This window comes from Elaeis guineensis, chromosome 3 (assembly GCF_000442705.2).
Source record: "Elaeis guineensis isolate ETL-2024a chromosome 3, EG11, whole genome shotgun sequence".
NCBI classification, from domain to species: Eukaryota; Viridiplantae; Streptophyta; class Magnoliopsida; order Arecales; family Arecaceae; genus Elaeis; species Elaeis guineensis.
In genome coordinates, this window is record NC_025995.2 from 19194997 (window position 1) to 19206299 (window position 11303).

Below are 11303 nucleotides of genomic sequence, written 5' to 3' on the forward strand. Positions count from 1 at the left end.
CTGCAATCACCGCATGCTCATAAGAAACTTCCTCACAAGCATGCAAAACATTTTATCATGCTATCATAAAGCAATAGCAAAATAATTAGTCAATAAATTTAGTCTAAAATTTAACTAAATAAAATTTAATTCTAATATCCTATAAAATTTAATAATATTCAAAAGATCTTATATTAACTTCAGTAAAATTTTCAACCTAAAATAAGAGTATTGAAGTTTTGCTTCTATAGTCCAGTGAGATAACCTAAGAGGGGGGTGAATTAGATTTTCAAAAAATTTTTACAACTTAAAACAGATTTGTGCATAATTTAAATGTGCTAAATGTAAGTGTAATGGAAGCAATGAATGAATATGTAGAGATATGACACAATAGATAAAGTAAGACAAAGAAACTTAAAGCCACACACAAAAATCAAGTTTTTTGGTGGTTCGATGTTAAGCACAATACTTATATCCACTTCCAGAACAATCCCTTGGGAATTTCAACTATAATCATCAAGGTTACAGGTCAATTGTTTTACTGAGATTATAATTAAATCCAGTTGATTTTGCTTAAGTGCATCAACCAAAAACTTTACCCCAAGCCTTTCCTAGGCTTATACAAATATAATTTCAGGCTTGGATGAGTCTATCCCCTAAATTTCAATCCCTATTGAAACTTGTTAAAGTAGAAAATTGAATACAATTTGAGACACAAATAAAAAGCTCCTTAATAAGCAAATAAAGATGTCATTGATGTTCAATATGAGGAGTTAAGAAGCTTTGCAATCAATGCATCCTTTTTCCTCTTGAAAAATATTTAAATGCATAAGAAGCAGGTAGTTGAAGTTTTGGCTTTTCTTCTTGAATGCTCACTAAATGCTCAAACTAAAATTTGGGCTCTCTTTTTCTTTCTTTTGATGTTCAAGATACTTTTTTTATGTTCTCCCTTATTCTCTTTATTTTTAATTCTTTGGTGCTTCTTAATCCTTATTATAATATCCAAAAATAGATTTCTAGCCATTGGGAAGTGAGAACTAGTCACTGGAGGGCTTCTGTGCAAAACTACAACTTCAAAAAACCAGCAATTGAAGCCTATCAGTCATAATAGAATTGGCTCTAGCAGATTAGGAGTCGACTATAACTATCCTCGAGTCAACTCGAACTCTTCAGAGGTCAACTTGAGAACTATTCACAAAAAATCATCTCTCTATCTTTTTTGAGAGAGTTGATTCAAGCTTTTTTGGGAGTCGACTCAAGTTCCATGCTGGCTAATGCCAACGTGCTAGAGTCGACTCTTAAACTTCTAAAGTTGACTTAAGGCTTATGCCATTTGATGAAAGTGTGCCAAAGTTAATTTGAAATCTTTAGAAGTCGACTCTAGGCCTTCTTCACTTGAATTTTCATGGCTTGACCTTTGAGAGAGTCGATTCAAGCTTTTTGGGAGTCGACTCAAGCTCCATGCTGGCTAATACCAACGTGCCAAAGTCGACTCTTAAACTTCTAAAGTTGACTCAAGGCTTATGCCATTTGATGAAAGTGTGCCAAAGTCAATTCGAAATCTTTAGAAGTCGACTCTAGGCCTTCTTCACTTGAATTTTCATGGCTTGGCCTCCTTCAACCATTGCTTCTTTGAGTCTTTAAGATGAAGATTATGGGCATCTTTAAAATATAGTTCTAGCTTCCTAAAGTCTCTTTTTAACCACTTGAACAACTCATTAGTAACAAATATATACTCACATATTTTATTCTTATCAAAATTAATTCTAGCGCCAACAGTTTTTAATTACTCTCCCATATATATTCTTGTATTATTTTAGTTCTCAAGATCTATAAAAATAGTAAAATACGAGATAATGTACTAGATAGTCAGTAAGTAATAAATACTTCAACTAGATTAAAATAGATAATAAAATAAATAATAATTTATATCAAAAAAATATACAAAATTCATTAGTTTGAAATCAATTTCTATTATGTAGTATTATTAAAATATTATTCATGCCAAATTCAATCATTTTTAAATTTTGAGTTTCATTCAAGAATTCAATTTCTTTTAAAATATCAAGTTCATCTCACCAACCACGAGCATCGCATGTCTGCTTGCAATGAGCTACCTAGCACCTTGCAATATGCTATGCCTCATCTAGCAGCAGAGTTCTTAGGAGTCGCGAATCTGCTAGTAGTTTATCATAAATCTATTGGCGATGTGTCGCTTATCTATTTGCAATATAAACCCTCAAAACTAATCAATTGCCAATGTATTGCCCCTATTGGTGGGATCCTTTACATAGTCAAACTAAGAGTTCAAGTTATCTCAAATCAAAATTTTTTCATAAATTATATTTCATATTTCAATTCGATAAGAATACATATAATTATGTTATATTAAAGTCAATCAAGTGTAATATATAACAAGATCAATACTTTTAATCATGCTTTATCATAATATTTTAAAATAAGATATATTCAATAACAAAATATCATTCATCAAATTCATACATCATGAAGAGTTTGATTCAAAAATTTTCGGTACAATAAATTTATAATTTGCCAAAAATTTAGAAAATATGTAGCATTACTTATCTCATAAATATTCTAATAATTTCCAACAATTCTATAATTTTTTTTCAAAATCTTCAATTAATAGATTGTCACAATATCCCATTGTCGGGCATCTTCTTGTCCAGATGATCACATTCTGATATAGAATCAAGTCCAATATTAGAAAGAATATGAATAATTATGGAGAGACTGACTGACGATAGTTATATCCAATGGTCTGGATCGATCCGATCATCATTATTTCATGGATTAAGATTAGGCTAAGAGATAGGTACTTCAATAGAGATTGAGGATAATCAAATCAGTAGTATTTGACAAGAATGAAGGTGGAGGTCAATATGCCATCTAGTGATTAGGGAGAAATTCAATCAACTTCATCTAATCAGAGTTAGCTAAGATACAAGAACTCGATAAAGATCAACAAAGACTAGATTTGTGATGCTTGATAAAGACTCGAATGATGCAGATATGCTGTCCAATCAATAAGGTGGTTCCGAGTCTGACTACCAGGTTAACTTGGATTTAAAGCGACAGGGCTGGAAACTTTTTGCTGCATTCATAAATTAAGTAGGAAGAGAATATTAGAGAAAAAATTAACAAAATAGAGCAAGACTTATCAAGTGACACTATCGAGTATTCTGATTCATTCAATTAAGATAATTTAATCAAATTATGATTAAACTATAGTACAGATAGTTCAATAAAAATTAGGGATGATCAATTTTAATAGTGTCTGGTCTAGCTAAGATAAATGCTGGCATGCTACCCAGTGACCATGAGTCAGGACCCTACATCAGGATCGTTCAAACTCATTGCCAATTTACTCAAAGATCTAGGAGAGAGAACAATCTAGAGATAGAAAATTATAGAGATATCAACTAGAGAGAGAAAATAGAGAGAGAAAGTGGAGAGAGACTAGGGAGAAAGAGATAAGAGAAAGGAGAGAGGGAAGAGAGAAAGAAAGTCCTCTTTTCTTTCTTTTATTTTCTTTTCCATTTTTTTCATTTTTTCTTCTCTTTCTTTCTTTACTTTTCCTTTTTTTCTTCCTTCTTCCTTCATTTGGGCAAATAGGGGGATTCTTAACTCCCTTCATCCCCAAGCCAAAAGTCCTACCTTTGCTAGGAGATGATGACCGAGGATGCGGTCCATGATGGCATAGTCGAGGGTCCTCCATCTGACAATCAACGATGATGACTGTGCCATAATCAAGGAAAAGATGGGAGATTAAAATAGGGGATATCAAAGATCTGATCTTTCCAATGAATTTCCAGTAACAAGTGGCTGAAATCCAAGCTTTAGTAACTAAAAGGAATTGAGAGGAAGATAATTTGAGTCATTTACCTTATCTCCACTGGACTTTGATGGTGACTTTTGAACAGACATGGTGAGAATTGCCTGAAAATAAGAAGCAAATGGAGGGAGAAAGACAGCAAGAGAGAAGGGATCTTGATGGTGGATGTTTGTTGAAGGAAGGAGATTTCTTCTTATAGAGGACCATTAAAGTCCCACTCTGATTCAACCTAATCGGAGAAGAAGACCCCTATCGAGAGGTGTTTTCTTCCTTAATTTTATTTCTTTCTTTTAGTTCTTTAAAATTCATGCACAACCCTTTTTTGGGTTGTTTTTCCTTGGTGGATGGGCCCCTATGGGCTAGGGTATTATAAGTCTTGTCTAATCAAATTTGCAAACCTCTAGATTTCATCCTTGATGGAGGCCATGACATCGGTCAACAACCTTTATGTGATCCCAGCCATCTACTCCTCGTCTAGCTCTACGATGTGATAGCTTTTTGGATGCTATTTCTGGATCTCCTATGCTATGGATGATGGTGCTAGTGCACTCTGATCTTGAGACTGTCTATCAAGTCATTCCATTGCTAGTTGAGACTTATTGCCTTACTCTCCCTACTTAATGTCCTGGTATCCATTAGGCTCTGCCTGCTCCATACCTCGACATACCCAATAACCATCAACCGTTGGATAACCAATTCAACATAGTGACTTGTCATTGTATGTGCTGTGTGCATCAAGCCCTAAGAAGTCTTCCCCTAAAGTGCTACCTCATGCTCTTGAAATATTAGAGTAAGAATCATGTCATAGGGTAGTGACACTTTCGACCAGATCATTTCCTCCTACATCTATCTAGTTATAAGTGCAAGCAGACTCTGAAAAATCTATCGGATCACATGGTATATGGTAGTAATGTCTCTTTCTAACATGAAGCTGAATATTTCTATTTTTGAGAAGAAGATCCGACTAATCACATGATGTAGGAGCCTCATCTCTATGCTGAGCTAACTAGCTAGCACCTCCTTTACCTCACAAACCTCATCTCTCCCAAAAATGACTTGTAATCATTAAGATGTTTTATTGTGCTACCATTGGTGGGCATCCTAAGAGTGCATCCCAAACTCGTAATATTCAACACAATGCACACTCCCTTCACCTTCGATTCTATGCTTCTTACTTCGGTATTCGCATTTACTTAAATTCTCTCACTAGGTTAGGGTATGTGGGAAGATCCAAGGAGCATACAAATTTCCAACCTAGGTTTTCAATCTTCCTCCTAAGTTCAAAGTTATCCTTTCTAAAAACTTGAAATCAAATTTTCTTCTGGTTGCAACTATCATGGAGGACAATGGTACCTTTTTCCAGCAAGGTTTGCAATGGCCTAGGAGAAGGTGTCGATAGTGGTGGAGGTAGTGGATGCTTAATCCTTGATTCTTTTCTTGTATTAGATTGAAATTTTGTCTACCTTTCCACTGTTTGAGCCTTGGTGGAAGGAACCTTAGTTGATGAATGTGAGGTGCAAGAATGCTCCACATAGTAGGTAAGTTGCTTCTTGGGTGCCATAGGAGATCAAGATCCCATAAAACCAAGCTTTGGAATGGATTTCAGAAATAAAGGAGAATGAGGGTTTTTGAAAGGGTTTAAGCTCAAAAGAAGAGTGAAACAGAATGGCCTTAGATTCAGGATGACTCAAAATAAAAAAAATCTATCCTTGTCCCTTTAGTCGACTTGAGAAAATCCTCGAGTTGACTCCTATCTAGGGGTTGACTTGGATTTTCCACGCATCCACTCCTCTGGCACAAAAATCTGTGAGCTGACTCTTCGAGTTTATTGCACTAGTATTATCACATATTATAAAATTTTTATTATATTTAATGTTATAATTTTTTAGTTGTTGTTTGATCTATAAGATTTTAGCATAACTTTCAATTGCAATAAATTCAGCTTCTACTGCCAAATTTAGTTTCTTACTAAACCAAGAGACCAATTTCATACATAGAAATTGGTAGGTTCCAATACTTGTACTCTTTCGATCTAATTTGCATCCAATAAAATCATATCTGAGTAGCTAATTAAATTGATAAAAGATTGCTTAGAATACCATAGTCCAATATATTAAGTTTCAATTGAATATATAAATATTCTTTTAACAACAATCATGCGAGATTCTTTAGAATTAAATTGAAATTTGAAATACATTCATATGCTAAACGTAATGTCAAGTCCACTAGCAGTTAAATAAAGTTAAGATTCTATCATATTTCTATAAAATTTAAAATCAATATATTTATCATTTTCATCTTGATCAAGCTTGCATGTCGGGCTCATAGGGATGCCAATTCTTTTAGCATTTTCTATTACAATTTTTTTCAAAATTTCCCTTGTATACGAGCTTTGGTTGATGAAGATCCATTCTCCATTTGCTTAATTTGGAGTTTGAGGAAGAAAATTAGTTCTCTCATTATGCTTATCTCGAACTTTTTTGGTAATAGCTTGGCAAATTTTTGATACAAGATTTTATTAGTAGTATTGTATATAATGTTATTATTGTGGCTGATTTCTAGTTGACGTTAGAAGACAAAGAAACACAGTACTAGAATAACCTGCAAAAAAGTTTGGGCCGAAAGATTGTGCTTTGGCGAGGACCCTCCGACGCTCAAGTTAGAATGCACAAATAAAGAAGCAAAATTTTAAGTTTAATGAAAAAAATAGATTACTTATCTGGGTCCTTGGGGTTTGAGTATTTATAGAGAAGATGGCTGTGTAGCCATTTTTAGAAGATAAACTGGCTGAATCTGGTGCAGTTATTTGATTACGATTCTCTAGATCAAGCGGTTATACCGATAAGATTCTTCGGATCCAGTGATTATGCTTAGATTGGAATGACAGCTATGTCCAGTTGGTGCCTGCCTTTAAATCTAAGTCTGATCAAATCTATTTTCGAAGAAAGATCAAATAGTGTGATACGTCGACGAGAAGTTGGGACTGATAGTTTTCTGACCAAAGCTCGGTTAGATGGGTTGATCCAAAAGTCTAGCCGATCTGTAGTTGTTATGCTGATCAGAGATTGTCTCGATGTGCAAATCGAATGAGGATCGGATGCGGTGGGAGATCGACTAGTTCTTTTAGATCAAAAGTCGGATCAAGAATATGTCGACAAGGAGTTGGAGAGAATAGCCTCCGACCAAGGTTTAGGATAGATATTTGCTCGACAAAGGGTCAGGCAAACCTCAACAATTAGGCTACCGGAGAGGTGCCAATATGGATCTGATGGATCATAATGGGCTTAAGTCTTCATATATTATCGATCCATTCTAAATTACTCCTAACAGATACCCCTCTATTCTCTAGTCTGAGCTTTGGTTGAGCTATGGGAGTATTTATTTTGGCATCTTGAATGGTCAGGGATGTGAAGAGCCTTTTTAAACCAAATATCTATGATTTTCTAAATAAAAAATTATCAAACTAATGATGAAATTTTTGAAATCTGCACAAGCGCCACTCCAGACGCCACTTTTTCTGCTGGGATGCATTAAATGTAGAGACCATCACCTAGTTGTTGAGCTAATGAAGGCTTGACACATGGACTATTTTAGAAATTCGTACCGACTTGACGTCCTCCAAGAGACGGATGTGCTTCTATTTAAAGGGGTGGCTTCTTTTTGTTTTATTTTCTCTTACTCTGCTGACTCCTATGAAATCCTCTCCTTTTGCTATTTTCTTGCTCTAAAGCTCTCACAGACAGATTTTCTTATTTCTCCACCGTGTGAAGAGCTCTTGGAAGATAATTACTTCCTTTAAATTTCTTACTCGAAAGTAAGTCCCTCTTACTTTCTTCTCGATTTTTCCTTCCTTTTGTTTTCTCCTTAGGTTTCTATTTTCACGGTGGGTTCCGAAAACCTATGAGTGAGAGTCTCATATGAAAGAAAATGAAGGATCCAAAAAATCTTAGATCCAAAACCAATCCTTTGAGAGTTGTTTTGAGCCCAATACTCCATTCCGGATGAATTTCATCTTGAACTTCCTAATTCCAACGCTCGAGTCCATGGTCCACTTCCAGGCCGATTAGCGGTGTATGAGAAAAATCTTCGAGCAAGTCATAGATTTTTCATCTTTTCCTTCATTTTTGAGCTTTTTAGATTCTATAGGATTAATTTCTGTTTTGTGTCCCCGAATTCTTTGAGATATATCATAGGATTTTTTGTTCTATACTCTCGAACGAAAGTCCGACCTTCGATTTCTCTCTTTCGAACTCTCTTCATATTAAAGAAACATCCATATGCTGACTGGCTGTATGTTTCCTGCCAGAGGGGTGCCACTTTCCTAGTCTCTGATGCTCCCTCATCTATTCATGGCTAGAAGAGCCATTTCTTTTTTGTTTCTTATGCTTCGATAGATGACTGAGGGCTTTCGAACTGGTGTCGGATCAAAGCCTCATTCTTGAAGCCTGTAGAGTTAAGTGTCGAGGAAAAGAGAGGACTTAGGAATTTTTTGGATTACAATGCTCCTCATCTGGATGAGCTTTTATCCGATGAATCTCTCTTCTTGATAGGACTTTTCTCTAACAAACCTAGGAGTGAGTGGAGTCGTTCATGCTTTCTCTTTTTTTTTTCTTTTTTATATACATACATAGCTCTCTAACCCGATGTTTACAATATTAAGGGCCTCTCTTTCACAAAAGTGGAAGACTCAGACTGTCGGGATCGAGAGAAAAAAAGATTGAAGTCTGCCGACCTCAGTCAAGAGCCTATCTCTGCCGACCAAGCACTTTCTTCCAAGATTAGAATAGTTTTGGCGATATCTGCACCTACTCCGACCTCGACCGTCGACCCCCAAGAAGAGATCGTCGAGTGACCTTAGTCTTCCAAGATTTTTGCTCGGGACAAGTCTTCTAAGGAGGCCGATGATGATGAGATCCTTCTCGATGACATTCCAGAGGGCTTATTTTTTCAAGACTAGAAGACAGTTCAAAAAACCATCGAAAACTCCATTATTCCAGTGGAGTTAGAGCAAATAGACAAGATGAGTATTTTCAGTTTGAGGAAGCTGTCTTTGACTGTTGGCTACTAGGTATAATATTTATCCTGTCATACCTCTTTTTCTTTTTTAATCATCGCATTTTCTCTGACTTAGTCGATTTGAAATGCAACTACTCCATATTCTCGTCAACTTATCGGGCCGCTCAGTCAGGGAGGCTCAGGCATGAGAGACTGAGAAGAAGGCTGAGATAGATGCCCAAGTAGCTCGGGGCGAAAGTTGAAGAACTAGAGGCTGAGGCCAAGTATCTCCAGGGGACCCTCGATCAGGTGGAGTCCGATCTTGCCCTCACCTTGAAGAGAGAGGAAGAGGCAAAAAAAAAGATTGAGGAGCGCATTCAAGATGCCAAGCACTCCTCCATCAAGGAATTCAAGGCATCACCTACCTTCGTCAAGGAGATGACTCAAAAGGTCGAGGAATTTAGGGAGTTTGAAGAATATCATGACAGCCACGTGGCCTTCAGCGAAAAGATTTTTCATCAAGCTCATAAAGAAAGTTGGGTCGACTATTAGAAATTGATAGAAGAGGAGCATCTGGAGCTTAATCTCGCCTTCTTGAATTATGAAGATGAAGATGGCGAGGAAGTTCATACTACCTCCGAGCTTTCTATTCTCGAGAAGGAGAACATTGCCAAGCCACCCTCCTTTTGAACTGCTGATGTGAGTCTCTCCGAGCCTTTTTCGAATACAGCTCCCCAAGAGAAGATCGAGGATTAAATACTTGTACTTTTTGCCTCCTCTTTTTTTCTTTGTTTGTTTTTTGTATATCTCTATAAGAAACTTTTGTTTAATGAAATGAAATCATGAACTTTTTGAATTTACCACTTTCAATTATTTGCATAGTTAGTGGATGATATTTGTGATGTCAACCCGATAGCTGCTGCTCCTTTACCAGTCACTCCTCTTCCTCCAGTGATGGCGGTCAAGATTAAAGCTTACATTAAGAGCTTGGAGAGAAAATTTAATTTTTTCAAAAGAAAAACTGTCGATCAGGGAAAGAGACTATAAAAGACTCAAAAGAAACTTGTTGAGGTCGAGAAAGAAGCCAGCAGGCTTCAATAAGAAGTTTAACGAGAAGTTGTAGTACATAGCATCGAGAAGGTATAATTAATCGAAGAGATACAGAGGATATCTGATGCAGTAGGAAAGAAGTCTTGAGGTGTGGTGACAAAATTGATGGTATATCATCATCAGCTTGACTCCGCTCATGGAGAAATTTGTACCTTAAAGTCTCTGATTAAGTGCAGGGAGTTTGGATGGGCGAGGTCCGAGCGTACATTACTAATTCAAGGTGAGCTTCGCAACGCCAAAAAAAAAATTCAAGGTTGCAAAAGGTGTTGGATAGCAAGAAGATCATCACTGCTCCCAAGGACGTACAGCAGCGTGGTATCCAAGTGACTGCTCCCATTGCTGATCTCTGATAGGAACCAGATGGTCGATATCTGACGGGAGGAGAAAGAGCTTTTTCTTCCCGATCTCATGAGTAGCTAATAGATAGCTCTCAGTCGACGATCCACACAATGTTTGCTGGCTGGCGTTATTCTAACTACAGCTTTTATCGAAATGTAGTTTGAGTTTTGTGCCCACAACTCGATCTATCCGAACTTTCCAATCCCGACATGGACATGGACAACACTTTGATGCAGCTGAGCGAGAAGCGAGGAAATTCTTACATATTTTTCAAATTCATAATTCCTCACAGAGTGCAGCACATCAAAGATCTTGATGGCAGGAGAATTTTTGTGGTTAACGAAGTGCAACCAGCCGACGATGTCCCTCCAGTTGAATAGTCAACTTTCTCCTTTTTTTCCTTTATAATGTCAGACAAATAGCTAACTAAAGTCTTGTAAATATTTCTCGTTGGAATAAAGCAATAACTTTTTTAACCATGCATTCATATTTTCCTTCTTTTATGCTGCTATTTTCCAAATCATGCTGACTTCACATGGTCGCTATAAAATAGAATTTAAATATAAGCCAATCAAAGGCCTTCAACATCTTAAGATCAATCAAAGACTTTCGACATCTCAAGGCTGATCAAAGGCTGAGTTTAAATATCTCAAGATCGATCAGAGGTCGAGTTTCAATATCTCAAGGCCGATCAGAGGTCGAGTTTCAGTATCTCAAGATCGATCAGAGGTCAAGTTTCCATATCTCAACGTCGATCAGAGGTCGAGTTTCAATATCTTAAGATCGATTAGAGGTCAAGTTTCAATATAAGCCTCTCATTGGTATTATTTTTACTTATATGTGGAAGTACGGATATTGATAAATTGGAATGTTCATTCATATGTATACTTCAGTAAGATTACAATATCACTGATAATACATGTGAAAGTTAGTTGAGTTTCACGGTATTTGGAGTGGAGTTCCATCAAGGTGCTTTAGTTTATAAGTTTCGGGGCATATCAGTTCATCCACTTGGTAAAGACCT